We start from the raw sequence: 14,651 nt of genomic DNA, 5'->3' as shown, positions 1-14,651 counted from the left end.
TCAGCTGGAACAACGGGGGATGGTGTCAGAAGAAAGATCTGTGACAATGAGGAGGGATAGTGTCAGAAGAAACAGCTGGGACAATGGGGGATGGTGTCAGAAGAAACAGCTGGGACAACGGGGGGGGGGAAGGGGTCAGAAGAAACAGCTGGAACAACGGGGGATGGTGTCAGAAGAAAGAGCTGTGACAATGAGGAGGGATAGTGTCAGAAGAAACAGCTGGGACAATGGGGGATGGTGTCAGAAGAAACAGCTGGGACAACGGGGGGGGGAAGGGGTCAGAAGAAACAGCTGGAACAACGGGGGATGGTGTCAGAAGAAAGAGCTGTGACAATGAGAAGGGATAGTGTCAGAAGAAACAGCTGGGACAATGGGGGATGGTGTCAGAAGAAACAGCTGGGACAACGGGGGGGAAGGGGTCAGAAGAAACAGCTGGGACAACGAGGGATGGTGTCAGAAGAAAGAGCTGTGACAATGAGGAGGGATAGTGTCAGAAGAAACAGCTGGGACAATGGGGGATGGTGTCAGAAGAAACAGCTGGAACAACGGGGGGGGAAGGGGTCAGAAGAAACAGCTGGAACAACGGGGGATGGTGTCAGAAGAAAGAGCTGTGACAATGAGGAGGGATAGTGTCAGAAGAAACAGCTGGGACAACGAGGGGGATGGTGTCAGAATAAACAGCTGGGACAACGGGGGGGGGGATGATGTCAGAAGAAACAGCTGGGAAAACGGGGGGGGGGATGGTGTCAGAAGAAACAGCTGTGACAACGGAGGAGGATGGTGTCAGAAGAAACAGCTGGGACAACGGGGGATGGTGTCAGAAGAAACAGCTGGGACAACGGGGATGGTGTCAGAAGAAACAGCTGGGACAACGGGGGATGGTGTCAGAAGAAACAGCTGGGACAACGAGGGGGATGGTGTCAGAAAAAACAGCTGTGACAACGGGGGAGGATGGTGTCAGAAGAAACAGCTGTGACAACAGGGGATGGTGTCAGAAAAAACAGCTGGGACAACGGGGGGGGGGGAAGGGGTCAGAAGAAACAGCTGGAACAACGGGGGATGGTGTCAGAAGAAAGAGCTGTGACAATGAGGAGGGATAGTGTCAGAAGAAACAGCTGGGACAATGGGGGATGGTGTCAGAAGAAACAGCTGGGACAACGGGGGGGGGAAGGGGTCAGAAGAAACAGCTGGAACAACGGGGGATGGTGTCAGAAGAAAGAGCTGTGACAATGAGGAGGGATAGTGTCAGAAGAAACAGCTGGGACAACGAGGGGGATGGTGTCAGAAGAAACAGCTGGGACAACGGGGGGGGGATGATGTCAGAAGAAACAGCTGGGAAAACGGGAGGGGGATGGTGTCAGAAGAAACTGCTGTGACAACTGAGGAGGATGGTGTCAGAAGAAACAGCTGGGACAACGGGGGATGGTGTCAGAAGAAACAGCTGGGACAACCAGGGGGATGGTGTCAGAAGAAACAGCTGGGACAACGGGGGGGATGATGTCAGAAGAAACAGCTGGGACAACGGGGGGGGATGAAACAGCTGTGACAATGGAGGAGGATGGTGTCAGAAGAAACAGCTGGGACAACGGGGGATGGTGTCAGAAGAAACAGCTGGGACAACGAGGGGGATGGTGTCAGAAAAAACAGCTGTGACAACAGGGGATGGTGTCAGAAGAAACAGCTGTGACAACAGGGGATGGTGTCAGAAAAAACAGCTGGGACAACGGGGGGGGGGAAGGGGTCAGAAGAAACAGCTGGAACAACGGGGGATGGTGTCAGAAGAAAGAGCTGTGACAATGAGGAGGGATAGTGTCAGAAGAAACAGCTGGGACAATGGGGGATGGTGTCAGAAGAAACAGCTGGGACAACGGGGGGGGGGAAGGGGTCAGAAGAAACAGCTGGAACAACGGGGGATGGTGTCAGAAGAAAGAGCTGTGACAATGAGGAGGGATAGTGTCAGAAGAAAAAGCTGGGACAATGGGGGATGGTGTCAGAAGAAACAGCTGGGACAACGGGGGGGGGAAGGGGTCAGAAGAAACAGCTGGAACAACGGGGGATGGTGTCAGAAGAAAGAGCTGTGACAATGAGGAGGGATAGTGTCAGAAGAAACAGCTGGGACAACGAGGGGGATGGTGTCAGAAGAAACAGCTGGGACAACGGGGGGGGATGATGTCAGAAGAAACAGCTGGGAAAACGGGAGGGGGATGGTGTCAGAAGAAACAGCTGTGACAACGGAGGAGGATGGTGTCAGAAGAAACAGCTGGGACAACGGGGGATGGTGTCAGAAGAAACAGCTGGGACAACCAGGGGGATGGTGTCAGAAGAAACAGCTGGGACAACGGGGGGGATGATGTCAGAAGAAACAGCTGGGACAACGGGGGGGGGATGAAACAGCTGTGACAATGGAGGAGGATGGTGTCAGAAGAAACAGCTGGGACAACGGGGGATGGTGTCAGAAGAAACAGCTGGGACAACGAGGGGGATGGTGTCAGAAAAAACAGCTGTGACAACAGGGGATGGTGTCAGAAGAAACAGCTGTGACAACAGGGGATGGTGTCAGAAAAAACAGCTGGGACAACGGGGGGGGGAAGGGGTCAGAAGAAACAGCTGGAACAACGGGGGATGGTGTCAGAAGAAAGAGCTGTGACAATGAGGAGGGATAGTGTCAGAAGAAACAGCTGGGACAATGGGGGATGGTGTCAGAAGAAACAGCTGGGACAACGGGGGGGGGAAGGGGTCAGAAGAAACAGCTGGAACAACGGGGGATGGTGTCAGAAGAAAGAGCTGTGACAATGAGGAGGGATAGTGTCAGAAGAAAAAGCTGGGACAATGGGGGATGGTGTCAGAAGAAACAGCTGGGACAACGGGGGGGGGAAGGGGTCAGAAGAAACAGCTGGGACAACGGGGGGGGGAAGGGGTCAGAAGAAACAGCTGGGACAATGGGGGATGGTGTCAGAAGAAACAGCTGGTACAACGGGGGGATGGTGTCAGAAGAAACAGCTGGGACAACGGGGGATGGTGTCAGAAGAAACAGCTGGGACAACGGGGGGGGATGGTGTCAGAAGAAACAGCTGGGACAACGGGTGGGGGATGGTGTCAGAAGAAACAGCTGGGACAATGGGGGGGATGGTGTCAGAAGAAACAGCTGGGACAAGGGGGGGGAAGGAGTCAGAAGAAACAGCTGGGACAATGAGGGATGGTGTCAGAAGAAAGAGCTGTGACAGTGAGGAGGGATAGTGTCAGAAGAAACAGCTGGGACAATGGGGGATGGTGTCAGAAGAAACAGCTGGGACAAGGGGGGGGAAGGGGTCAGAAGAAACAGCTGGGACAACGAGGGATGGTGTCAGAAGAAAGAGCTGTGACAATGAGGAGGGATAGTGTCAGAAGAAACAGCTGGGACAATGGGGGATGGTGTCAGAAGAAACAGCTGGGACAAGGGGGGGGGAAGGGGTCAGAAGAAACAGCTGGAACAACGAGGGATGGTGTCAGAAGAAAGAGCTGTGACAATGAGGAGGGATAGTGTCAGAAGAAACAGCTGGGACAATGGGAGATGGTGTCAGAAGAAACAGCTGGGACAAGGGGGGGGAAGGGGTCAGAAGAAACAGCTGGGACAATGGGGGATGGTGTCAGAAGAAACAGCTGGGACAACGGGGGGGATGGTGTCAGAAGAAACAGCTGGGACAATGGGGGGGGATGGTGTCAGAAGAAACAGCTGGTACAACGGGGGGGGGGAAGGGGTCAGAAGAAACAGCTGGGACAACGAGGGGGGATGGTGTCAGAAGAAACAGCTGGGACAACGGGTGGGGGATGGTGTCAGAATAAACAGCTGGGACAACGGGGGATGGTGTCAGAAGAAACAGCTGTGACAACGGGGGGGGGGATGGTGTCAGAAGAAACAGCTGGGACAACGGGGGGGGATGGTGTCAGAAGAAACAGCTGGGACAACGGGGGGATGGTGTCAGAAGAAACAGCTGGGACAACGGGGGGGGGATGTTTTCAGAAGAAACAGCTGGGACAACGGGGGAGATGGTGTCAGAAGAAAGAGCTGTGACAATGAGGAGGGATAGTGTCAGAAGAAACAGCTGGGACAATGGGGGATGGTGTCAGAAGAAACAGCTGGGACAACGGGGGGGGGGAAGGGGTCAGAAGAAACAGCTGGGACAACGGGGGGGATGATGTCAGAAAACAGCTGGGACAATGGGGGATGGTGTCAGAAGAAACAGCTGGGACAATGGGTGGGGGATAGTGTCAGAAGAAACAGCTGGGACAACGAGGGGGATGGTGTCAGAAGAAACAGCTGGGACAACGGGGGGGGGGATGATGTCAGAAGAAACAGCTGGGAAAACGGGGGGGGGATGGTGTCAGAAGAAACAGCTGTGACAACGGAGGAGGATGGTGTCAGATGAAACAGCTGGGACAACGGGGGATGGTGTCAGAAGAAACAGCTGGGACAACGGGGGGGGGATGAAACAGCTGTGACAATGGAGGAGGATGGTCTCAGAAGAAACAGCTGGGACAACGGGGGATGGTGTCAGAAGAAACAGCTGGGACAACAGGGGATGGTGTCAGAAAAAACAGCTGGGACAACGGGGGAGGATGGTGTCAGAAGAAATAGCTGTGACAACAGGGGATGGTGTCAGAAAAAACAGCTGGGACAACGGGGGGGGGGAAGGGGTCAGAAGAAACAGCTGGAACAACGGGGGATGGTGTCAGAAGAAAGAGCTGTGACAATGAGGAGGGATAGTGTCAGAAGAAACAGCTGGGACAATGGGGGATGGTGTCAGAAGAAACAGCTGGGACAATGGGGGGGATGGTGTCAGAAGAAACAGCTGGGACAAGGGGGGGGAAGGGGTCAGAAGAAACAGCTGGGACAATGAGGGATGGTGTCAGAAGAAAGAGCTGTGACAATGAGGAGGGATAGTGTCAGAAGAAACAGCTGGGACAATGGGGGATGGTGTCAGAAGAAACAGCTGGGACAAGGGGGGGGGAAGGGGTCAGAAGAAATAGCTGGGACAATGGGGGATGGTGTCAGAAGAAACAGCTGGGACAATGGGGGGGATGGTGTCAGAAGAAACAGCTGGGACAACGGGGGATGGTGTCAGAAGAAACAGCTGGGACAACGGGGGGGGGATGGTGTCAGAAGAAACAGCTGGGACAACGGGTGGGGGATGGTGTCACAAGAAACAGCTGGGACAATGGGGGGGATGGTGTCAGAAGAAACAGCTGGGACAAGGGGGGGGAAGGGGTCAGAAGAAACAGCTGGGACAATGAGGGATGGTGTCAGAAGAAAGAGCTGTGACAGTGAGGAGGGATAGTGTCAGAAGAAACAGCTGGGACAATGGGGGATGGTGTCAGAAGAAACAGCTGGGACAAGGGGGGGGAAGGGGTCAGAAGAAACAGCTGGGACAACGAGGGATGGTGTCAGAAGAAAGAGCTGTGACAATGAGGAGGGATAGTGTCAGAAGAAACAGCTGGGACAATGGGGGATGGTGTCAGAAGAAACAGGTGGGACAAGGGGGGGGGAAGGGGTCAGAAGAAACAGCTGGGACAATGGGGGATGGTGTCAGAAGAAACAGCTGGGACAACGGGGGGGATGGTGTCAGAAGAAACAGCTGGGACAATGGGGGGGATGGTGTCAGAAGAAACAGCTGGGACAACGGGGGGGGGGAAGGGGTCAGAAGAAACAGCTGGGACAAGGGGGGGGGATGGTGTCAGAAGAAACAGCTGGGACAACGGGTTGGGGATGGTGTCAGAATAAACAGCTGGGACAACGGGGGATGGTGTCAGAAGAAACAGCTGTGACAACGGGGGGGGATGGTGTCAGAAGAAACAGCTGGGACAACGGGGGGGGGAAGGGGTCAGAAGAAACAGCTGGGACAACGGGGGGATGGTGTCAGAAGAAACAGCTGGGACAACGGGGGGGGGATGTTGTCAGAAGAAACAGCTGGGACAACGGGGGAGATGGTGTCAGAAGAAACAGCTGTGACAATGGGGCGGGATGGTGTCAGAAGAAACAGCTGTGACAACGGGGGGGGGATGGTGTCAGAAGAAACAGCTGGGACAACGGGGGGGGATGGTGTCAGAAGAAACAGCTGGGACAACGGGGGGATGGTGTCAGAAGAAACAGCTGGGACAACGGGGGGGGGATGTTGTCAGAAGAAACAGCTGGGACAACGGGGGAGATGGTGTCAGAAGAAACAGCTGTGACAATGGGGCGGGATGGTGTCAGAAGAAACAGCTGTGACAATGGGGGGGATGGTGTCAGAAGAAACAGCTGGGACAACGGGGGATGGTGTCAGAAGAAACAGCTGGGACAACGGGGGATGGTGTCAGAAGAAACAGCTGGGACAACGGGGGGGGGAAGGGGTCAGAAGAAACAGCTGGAACAATGAGGGGGAATGGTGTCAGAAGAAACAGCTGTGACAACGGGGGGGGGATGGTGTCAGAAGAAACAGCTGGGACAACGGGGGGGGGATGTTGTCAGAAGAAACAGCTGGGACAACGGGGGGGATGGTGTCAGAAGAAACAGCTGGGACAATGGGGGATGGTGTCAGAAGAAACAGCTGTGACAACAGGGGGATGGTGTCAGAAGAACCAGCTGGGACAACGGGGGATGGTGTCAGAAGAAACAGCTGGGACAACGGGGGGGGGGGATGGTGTCAGAAGAAACAGCTGGGACAACGGGGGTGGGATGATGTCAGAAGAAACAGCTGGGACAACGGGGGGATAGTGTCAGAAGAAACAGCTGAGACAACGGGGGGATGTCGTACGGTCGTCCCCCTGGTCTGAGGGGACATGCGCCAAGAAGGGCGTTGGTATCGACCTCTATGTACACTCTCCTTTCTCCTCTTCACCCCCCGCGGTCAAGGGTAAGTCACAAATCAGTCTCAGGAAGAGATCAACAAGAGCTGAATGGAGAGTCGAAGGATTGCACCCACAGACGGTAGTAAGAGCCAATCAGAATTTATGGAACGTGTCATGGTTTGGACAAGTGGTGTCCCCCCAAAACTCACATTGAGACACTGCCACAGTATTCAGAGGAGAAATTGCAACCTAATCTGAAATAATCCACTCGAATGGCGTAACTGGGTGGTAACTGCAGTCAGGCAGGATGAGGCTGGCTGCAGGAAGTAGGTCACTGGGGACGTGCTTTGGGGTTTTTATCTGTCCCTGGTGAGCAGAGCTTCTGTGCTTCTGTTGCCGTGTCCCCAGCGGACTCTCCCCGTCTGCCCTTCCACATCGTGTTGACTTGTCCTGGGCCCAGAGCAGTGGAGTCAGCCGACCGTGGGCTGAACTCTGCAACCATAAGCCCAGATGAACGTTTCCTGCTGTAAGTTGTCCTTGTCTTTTGGTCACCGTGACACAAATCTGACTAAAACAGATGGTTTATTTCTGGAACCTTCCATTTAATGTTTTCAGAATTCAGTGAACTGCCAGTAACTGGAGCCTCAGAAAGCGAAAGCATGAGTAGAGGAACAGGTGTGTGGCACTGTGGGCAGCTTGGGGACACTCAGGCAGGGACCTGTGTAAGAGGTCATGAGGACAGCGTGTGCCCTGGAGATGGAGTGAGACGACCTATCAAGATGGCCTCGCTGCTGGGTGACGTTGACAACCGAGAGGTCAGCGCAGCTGGTGGCCCTGTTACGCCTGCTTCCAGCTGAGCATCCGCGCTTGACCCTTGGACCCCAAGTGAGCAGCACGGGCAGCCTGGCCCTGAGGTGAGGCGGGGGGACGTGCTTCCCACCAGGAGGACATGGGCTGGGGGCTTTCAGGACACTCCCTCCTCCCAGGGCCAGCAGGAAGTGCAGATGAGGTCGCAGCTGTGAGGACTTTGAAAAGCTCCTCCTCCCACCCAGGCCCTCTCTGGTCCCCTGTCCCCACCTGGTCAACTAGACCGCCGGGCTAGGGTCTCCAGGCCAGGTCCACTGTTCCCATCAGGATGCAGAAAGAGGTGGTGGGTGGGGGCAGCTGGAGCCAGCAGGAGCTCCTGACGCCCCCTGCTCCTACCAGCCAGGGCAGCAAGGCCATCAGAGTGTCTGTCCCCTCGGGTGGGCCAGACCTCTGACGGCCCTCTGCCAGAAAATTGTCACAAAATGGGTGAATTATGGTGTTCATGGTGTCAACGCTCCCTCAGGTCGTGCGGCTCGCGGATCGTGGAACTCACACCGCGGGGCCAGTGTGGGAGGGAGGGCTCTCGCCTCTGCAGCCGGCTGCCTTCCCACAGCCTTGCCACTGGGGGTAGGAGCCAGGCTCTTTGGGAGGCGGTGGTGCTGGGGTTTCCTGGGGCCCCCGAAAGGAGACCGTGCCTGTGTCATCAGCACGCGTGGCACAGCTACGGCCGCGAGTCTGGAGTCCTGTCTGTGGGTGCAGGGGCTCCCTCTGCTCTGCTCAACCCAACCCAGGGATAGTCCCAGGCCCAAGCCTTGGTGTGAGCTGAGCTTCAGGGGAGGCGCTGGCCAGACTGGTCTGGGTGGGCAGGAGGTCGTGGACGCAGGTCCGCATCGTGAGACTCTTGCAGGAGGGAGAGGGGCTCATGGAGGTCTCGTCCACACAGTCCAAGAGCCTCCAGGACCAGGTATCATCACGACCCCAGGGGAGGCCACCTGCCAGGGAGGTATGGCAGATGGGAAAGGCCAGAGGAGGGCCAGGTGGTGGGCCTTGACCTCCATCCCTCTTGAATCAAACGGAGCCTCCTTTCCCTGGCAACGTTTTCCTGGTCCTCAGCTCCCCTCTGACCAGGGGAGGTGCCCAGCTCCACAGTCAGGTGGCCCCGATTTTAAGTCCGGCACTGGCACTGTCCCTGTGTGCTCCTGGTAGGTCCTCACAGGTGTCCCTGGGGAACGTGGCCATCCTCTGGCCCGGCAGGGTTGACCACAGGGTGAACCGGGGAACAGGGGCTGCTGGCCCTCAGCACACTCACCAGGAGCGCGTCATTGCTTCTCAAGAAGATGGCACAGGAGTGGCACGAATGTCACCGTGCTCTCGGGGAGTGAGTCGAAACTGTCTGCAAAGCTGCTGCACAACTAGACATCATTCTCGCGTGGGAAGTGTCTCCAGGCTCCTCCTTGACCGTCCAGCTTCCCAGGCCGCCTCTCCCTGGAGGCGGAGCGTTTCCTCCCTGTTTTCCGGCTGACAGAGCCGCCCCTGTTGCATTCCTGTGTTTTTAGTTGCCGCACCTTCAGGATTCGTAATGCGGCATCTCTAGCCCAAGAGCTAACTTTGCAGGAAACGTGATTTGAAATGCTGAACCAAGGAACCAGCACTCCCCATCTGGGCTTTACAAAGCACTTGTCCCCTACGCCCCCGGAGCCAGACACGGCTTGCTGGCTGGACCTTGAGTGGCCGCTGCTGGGCTGGGTGGTGGCTGAGGGGCTGAGCTGGTGCTGAGCTCAGGAGGAGCGAGAGACATGGCCGGCCACGGTGGGCTTCTGTGGATGGCACCACAAACAGCACCCTTGTTTCTCCTCCCTGGGGCATGACCTACCCTGGTCATTGGGACCGTGGACAGCACATGTCACAGCTGAAATTTCACTTTGGCAAAAGATAAGCAGCCAAAGCCAGTGGGTGTCCTCTGGGTGCCCAATATGGCACCTGGGAGACTCCTGCAAAGGTCCAACCTGCAGGCCGAAGTACCAGTGACGGGAGCAGCCTCAGGCCACTGGGGCCGTGTGGCACACTTATCTGCCCGCCCACAGAACCCATGGCAAAGGAAGTAGCTCCTCCCTGAGCCTCGCCAGGGCTGATGCTTCCTGCAGGCCTGCAAGGCCAGCCCAGGGCACAGTGGGAGAGCAGAGCCTGCAGTTTGAGTGGACAGCAGAGGCGGGGCATTGCTGGGGGCACAGCCGTGCAGGGGAACCAAGAGCACAGCGGGGTCATGGACATGGCCTTTCTGTGCGCACTTCTCCTGATTTTTCCCTTCCATCCTAGAGCAAGGACGTGTAGCTCCATTTAAGACCCATTTTGGAAGGGTTGGATAAAGTACTTCCACAGGGAAACGGGCATCCAGCCTCCCTTCTGCTGTAGATGGATGGGCAGAGCACTCAAAGGACCCCCCTGGGTGAGCTGGCCTTTTCTACTCCCGCCACTCTGGGTCCCTGTGGTTCTGGATCCAATTGGCCAGGTCAACCACAGGGCCTTTGCCCAGCTCTGGAGCTCCTCTTGCTGGCAGCCCTCCCAGATATCTGCCCATCACATTCTCCTCTTTAGGTCTGCCTCAAGGCTCTCGAGGGAACCTCCTGACCCGGTTTAAGCCCCTCCTCAGCCCACGTGCTCATGGCCTGCTTACTCTCCTCTGGAGCCCATCTCACTAATGTAGTCTGCATCTTCCTCACTAATTTTCAGATTGATCCACTTCCTGGTCCCAGGTGGAAGGCAGACTCCAGGTGGAAGGAGACAGAGTGACCTCCATATTCCTGGAGCTCCTTGGTCTGCTACTGGGTCCACTCTCTCTGTCTGAAATTCTGCCTGAGAACGAGACCAGCCACTTCCTTCCTTGTGAGTCTGGACCCTGCAGAGGTCTTTTTCTTGGAGTGGTTTGTCGAATCTGCCCTGGAATCCTGTGGGTGGAGTCCGAGAGGCGACACCCTGAACACCCAAGCTGGGTGCTGTTGTCTTGTTCCATGTCCCCTGCCCTGACCAGGGAGAGGAGGGCAGGCAGCGTGTGGCCGGCGTGAGGCCTGCCTTGCTTGATGGCGGACTAGCTGTTCCCTCGGGGAAGCTCAGCAGGCGGAAGCTACCCAGGCCCAACCTGGAGGGCGTGTGCCCCTCTGCCCCAGCTCACAAGTGTCCCCCTGACCCTGCCCGGAGCAGGGACCGACAGCCCTGCGCCCTGCGACACGCACGTGTGCACTCACATCACACTCAGGGTGCACGAGGATGCTCGCCAGGACTTCCTCAGCACACGTTGCATAGTGACCCGGGCCTTCAGAGAGGATCTGGGGTAGGCAGCTTGGAGTCCATTATGAATCAGGTAACTAGTTTATAGACAGAAAATACATACAGTCTTATTTTTTCAACATGAGTGAGAACTGCTTTAGGAGTTGTGTGTGGTGTGTTATAAAAATATCTCCTTTTAATCGCATTTATTTACTAGGTGAATCCCACGGGCAGTGAGTAGGTGAGCTTGGCCACGGCCTGCAGCCTTGCCCCCTGGCCTCATGTCCACACTCTGCCTGTGACCATCTGTGATGGAATTTCACGTCCTGCCTTAACTTAGGTTTGTCCACCTCACAAGAGGCCAGGCTGGCTCTCAGTTTGGGATCTCTGGCTTCGGGTCTTGTGCTGTTTGCTAAGAAAACCCTACAGTGGATTCGAGGGCTGAGCTGGGCTCCTCGGCTGGCACTCCGCAGCGTGTGGCCTTGGAAATCGCTTGGCTTTCCTCGATTCAGGAAACGGAGCCTCCGCAGGAGTCCGGATGGCCGGAGACCATGCTCTGGTCCTACCTGGGATCTGCAGACTGTCGTCCGAAGGCTTCAGGGAGCAGGAAGCCCACTGGTGCAGACGGGGTCAGAGCGGGATCAGGCAGAGGCGGCTCCCCGCAGCCATGGCCCTGTCTGCTCCTGTTTCCCTCCCAGGGTGCTTCTCCGCACACCCGTGGTCTCCTCATCTCCCTCTTCTGTCTACTCCTCTCGCTAGAGTGGAAGCTGCTCAGGGGTGGGTTTTGAGTTTCCCAGAGAACCGCTTTCACTCCACAGACCACGTGGGTCTCCTTTGTCGTGCACATGTAGAGCTGGGGAGAAGGAGGGCGTGTGGGTGGGGGGACCTTCTGTAAGAAGGCGCGCCGTCCCCAGCTCCGCTCCCCAAGGTCTGAGGTCACTCCAAGGGGCCAGAGGGCCTGGGAAGGGTGCTAAAGGAAGGGCTTAGGTCTGACCCGGTGCGACAAGGTACCTGTCCCCTTGGCATCCTGCGGTGGGCCTGGGGACTGAGTGTGCCCTGCCCAACACCGTGCGTGACAGGTGACAGCTCATGGCCTGGGCACCTGGCTGCGGCAGACCACTGATTTCTTGCAGGGGGCGGGCAGGGAAGGCAGAACAGGCAGAGAACCATTTCTTCTGCCTGGAGTCCTGACTCTGGTGGAGTGCAGGACACAGGTTTTGGAGGGATCAGGTAATTCGTTTGGGAAACAGAGAAAACATGGCCACGTCTGCAGCCCCAGTTGGCCGCACAGGCGACACCCTTCTGCATGGAGTGAACAAGAAGCATGAGCTGTGTTTGAAACTGTCTTTGAGCCTCCGAGTAAAATACAGGCTTTTGGTTTTTTAAAAATCAGACACGTCCTTGTTCTCTCTGTTGAGTCATTACAGAGCCAGACCCGGAGCTTCACAGCTTTCTAACCAGGGAGAAATCCTGGGTGGATTTCCAGGGTCCCTGGGCTGCCGCCACATGCCCCAGGCTCACTCCTGCGCAGAACAAGTTGTGTGTGCTCCCGCCCTGCAGCCGCGCCCGGTCCATGTGGCTCCTTGCTTCAGGGGGACCAGCAAGGGAGAAAGCACAGACGCCTCCCACACCTGAGGTCACAGTCCCTATGCAGGGACACAGGGCTCCTTTCTAAAATTGGCCCAAGGTGCTGCTTCCTCCAGGGCGGAGTGTGGGCTGCGTGCCCCGGGAGGGGGGCACTCAGGTTGTTGCGGAGCACGTTTCCCCTCAGTGCACGGCACGCGGATTCAGGCCCTTTCCTAAATCTCTTTGTGGACACTCCTGTTTGCTATTCTGCCACGTCTCCTTGCTCCCTCTGGACTGGTGTGTACGAGAGTGTGTGGGGAAGAGAATCTGAATCAGCGACTGCCCATGCTCTTAAAACTGTGGCACCGCAGAGGGTCTCGTCTCTGTGGCAAAGGGTCAGGGCAGAGAGCAGCTGAGGTCTGGACAGCACCAAGCACACACCAGCCAGGCCTGCTGTCAGGGTGTGGGGGGGTCTGGGGGAGGGTGGGAGGCAGAGGCCTGGCGGGCTGGGGCCAGCACAGCGGGGGCTTCCCTCCTTCCCAGGTGCACAGGATTCTCAGAATCCCAGGCCAGGTCAGGACCTCCCTCCAACCCTGTCCTTCCCACGCTCGCCCGCCTGGTGAGGTCTGGCCTTTTAAAAATGCAACGCTCAGAAAGAGATGCAAGGGACCAGGCCCAGGAATGGACCTGCCCTCAGGAACTCTGACTCTTCAAAACAAACGCCGGGTGCGATCAGGCAGGAAGTGCTGAGAGAAACACCCTCATTCAGGAAAGCAGAGCAGAAGCCGGCTGAGGGGTCCCAGGGAGGAGGGCTGGGGAGGGGCAGAAGGCCAGGCGCACCCTCTGCATCTCCAGGGCATTCTTGCCCATTTCACAGCACCCGGTCATGGCCTAGGGCGGTGTCCACTGTGCTGTCTGTGTCCCCTCCCCAAGCTCACACCTTGAAATCCTCATCCCGGGGTGATGTATGGGGGGTTTTGGGAGGCGTAAGTCCCCGGGGTGCAGCTCTCCTGGTGGGATTAGTGTCCTTGCAGAAGAGGCCCCAGGGAGCCTCCCCCGGACCCCATGAGGAGGCAGAGGCTGTCCATGAAGTCGAAGCCATAATGGGTGCTCACCAGACCAGCCTCCAGAGCTGCGAGACCCTTCTACTGTGGGTATGCGCCAGGCTGTGGCCTGGTCCGCAGCGTGGACTGGGACAGCGGTGGGTCAGGGAAGGGCCAGGACCCCTTTCCTTGCCTCGCTCATGGGTGTCAGCCCCTTTCTCTTGTAGGATCGCCTTTGGAGCAGACCTGCCTGCGACAGTCTCTCTGGGTCTCCAGAGCTGGCCTGTGCCCAGGGCCTTCCCCAGGATTTGTGGGAAATCAGGCACTGAATCTTTAAGGACAAATTAAAGAGAAAAGACACTTGGTTGTGTTGAATACATACTGTATTTAACTTTTTGTCTTTAATCCCAGAGAAGTGAAATGCGACATCTGTTTGAGTTTATGCAACATCCAGACCGACCACCCAGAATCCCTAGTGAAGTCGTTTTAAGGCACTCTGCAGAGCCGGCTTCGTCTCTTCCTCCTGGGGTTTCCTCCAAACTGTTGCGGGACACCTGGGGTCTCCTTCTTCGAAGGGATACCCACACGCTCACGCTCTTCACCTGCGGGTTCGTCCCGGCCACCCTGAACCAGCGCAACTCCAGGGGGGCCGGGAGGTGAGGGAGCGTTGGAGGCTAGAGGCAGAGGGACTCACAGGTGCCTGGACCGAGGGGGCAGCACAGAGGGGAGGGCGGGAGGAAGCCGGGCGGGAGGGGACCAGATGGCTGATGGCCTGTGCGAGGACAGACTGCTTCCCATGAGGTTCAGACTAACTTAGTCTGTTCCTGGGCTTTTTTCTTCCACTTTAGAGATGGGGCCAGTGCAGGGACATCTCAGAGGAAGGGAAGTGTGCTTGGTGAGTGTGCTTCTGCAGCGTGGAGGGCTGGTCTCAGGACGGGTGTGACTCAGGGCTCTGAAACGCCCTTCTGATAAGAAATGATCTCCCTGGCTGGCCTGAAGTTCCCACCGCGACAGCCGCTCCTTCAGATTAAGGCATGACTCGTAGCCCTGTTAAAACAGATGCTACCTGTGAAGCGTGACTCTCGACTCTTTAGCACCCACTGGCTGAATGTCACCTATCAGAGAGCAGGACCCTGAGAGACGGGACTTGGGGCAGGACATGCTATA

General features: G+C 56.8%; 1 protein-coding gene and 1 long non-coding RNA gene across 2 annotated transcripts in view; one reads left to right on the top strand and one right to left on the bottom strand.

Moving 5' to 3' along the window:
- The window catches only part of LOC308651449, a 103,227-nt gene that overhangs the window by 65,413 nt on the left and 23,163 nt on the right, over window positions 1-14,651 (top strand). The window lies entirely within an intron of this gene.
- FAM78B (family with sequence similarity 78 member B) overlaps window positions 13,978-14,651 on the bottom strand; it is a 73,659-nt gene continuing 72,985 nt past the window's right edge. The window contains exon 3 of the transcript XR_014022554.1: window positions 13,978-14,531. The gene's annotated coding sequence lies outside the window, so the exon portion shown is untranslated. The remainder of the gene's footprint in view (window positions 14,532-14,651) is intronic.

The sequence above is a fragment of the Spermophilus citellus genome (assembly GCF_964194105.1).
Source record: "Spermophilus citellus genome assembly, chromosome: 6".
Taxonomy (NCBI): Eukaryota; Metazoa; Chordata; class Mammalia; order Rodentia; family Sciuridae; genus Spermophilus; species Spermophilus citellus.
The sequence above is the reverse complement of the archived record's forward strand: the minus strand, read 5'-3'. Positions and strand labels throughout refer to the sequence as shown.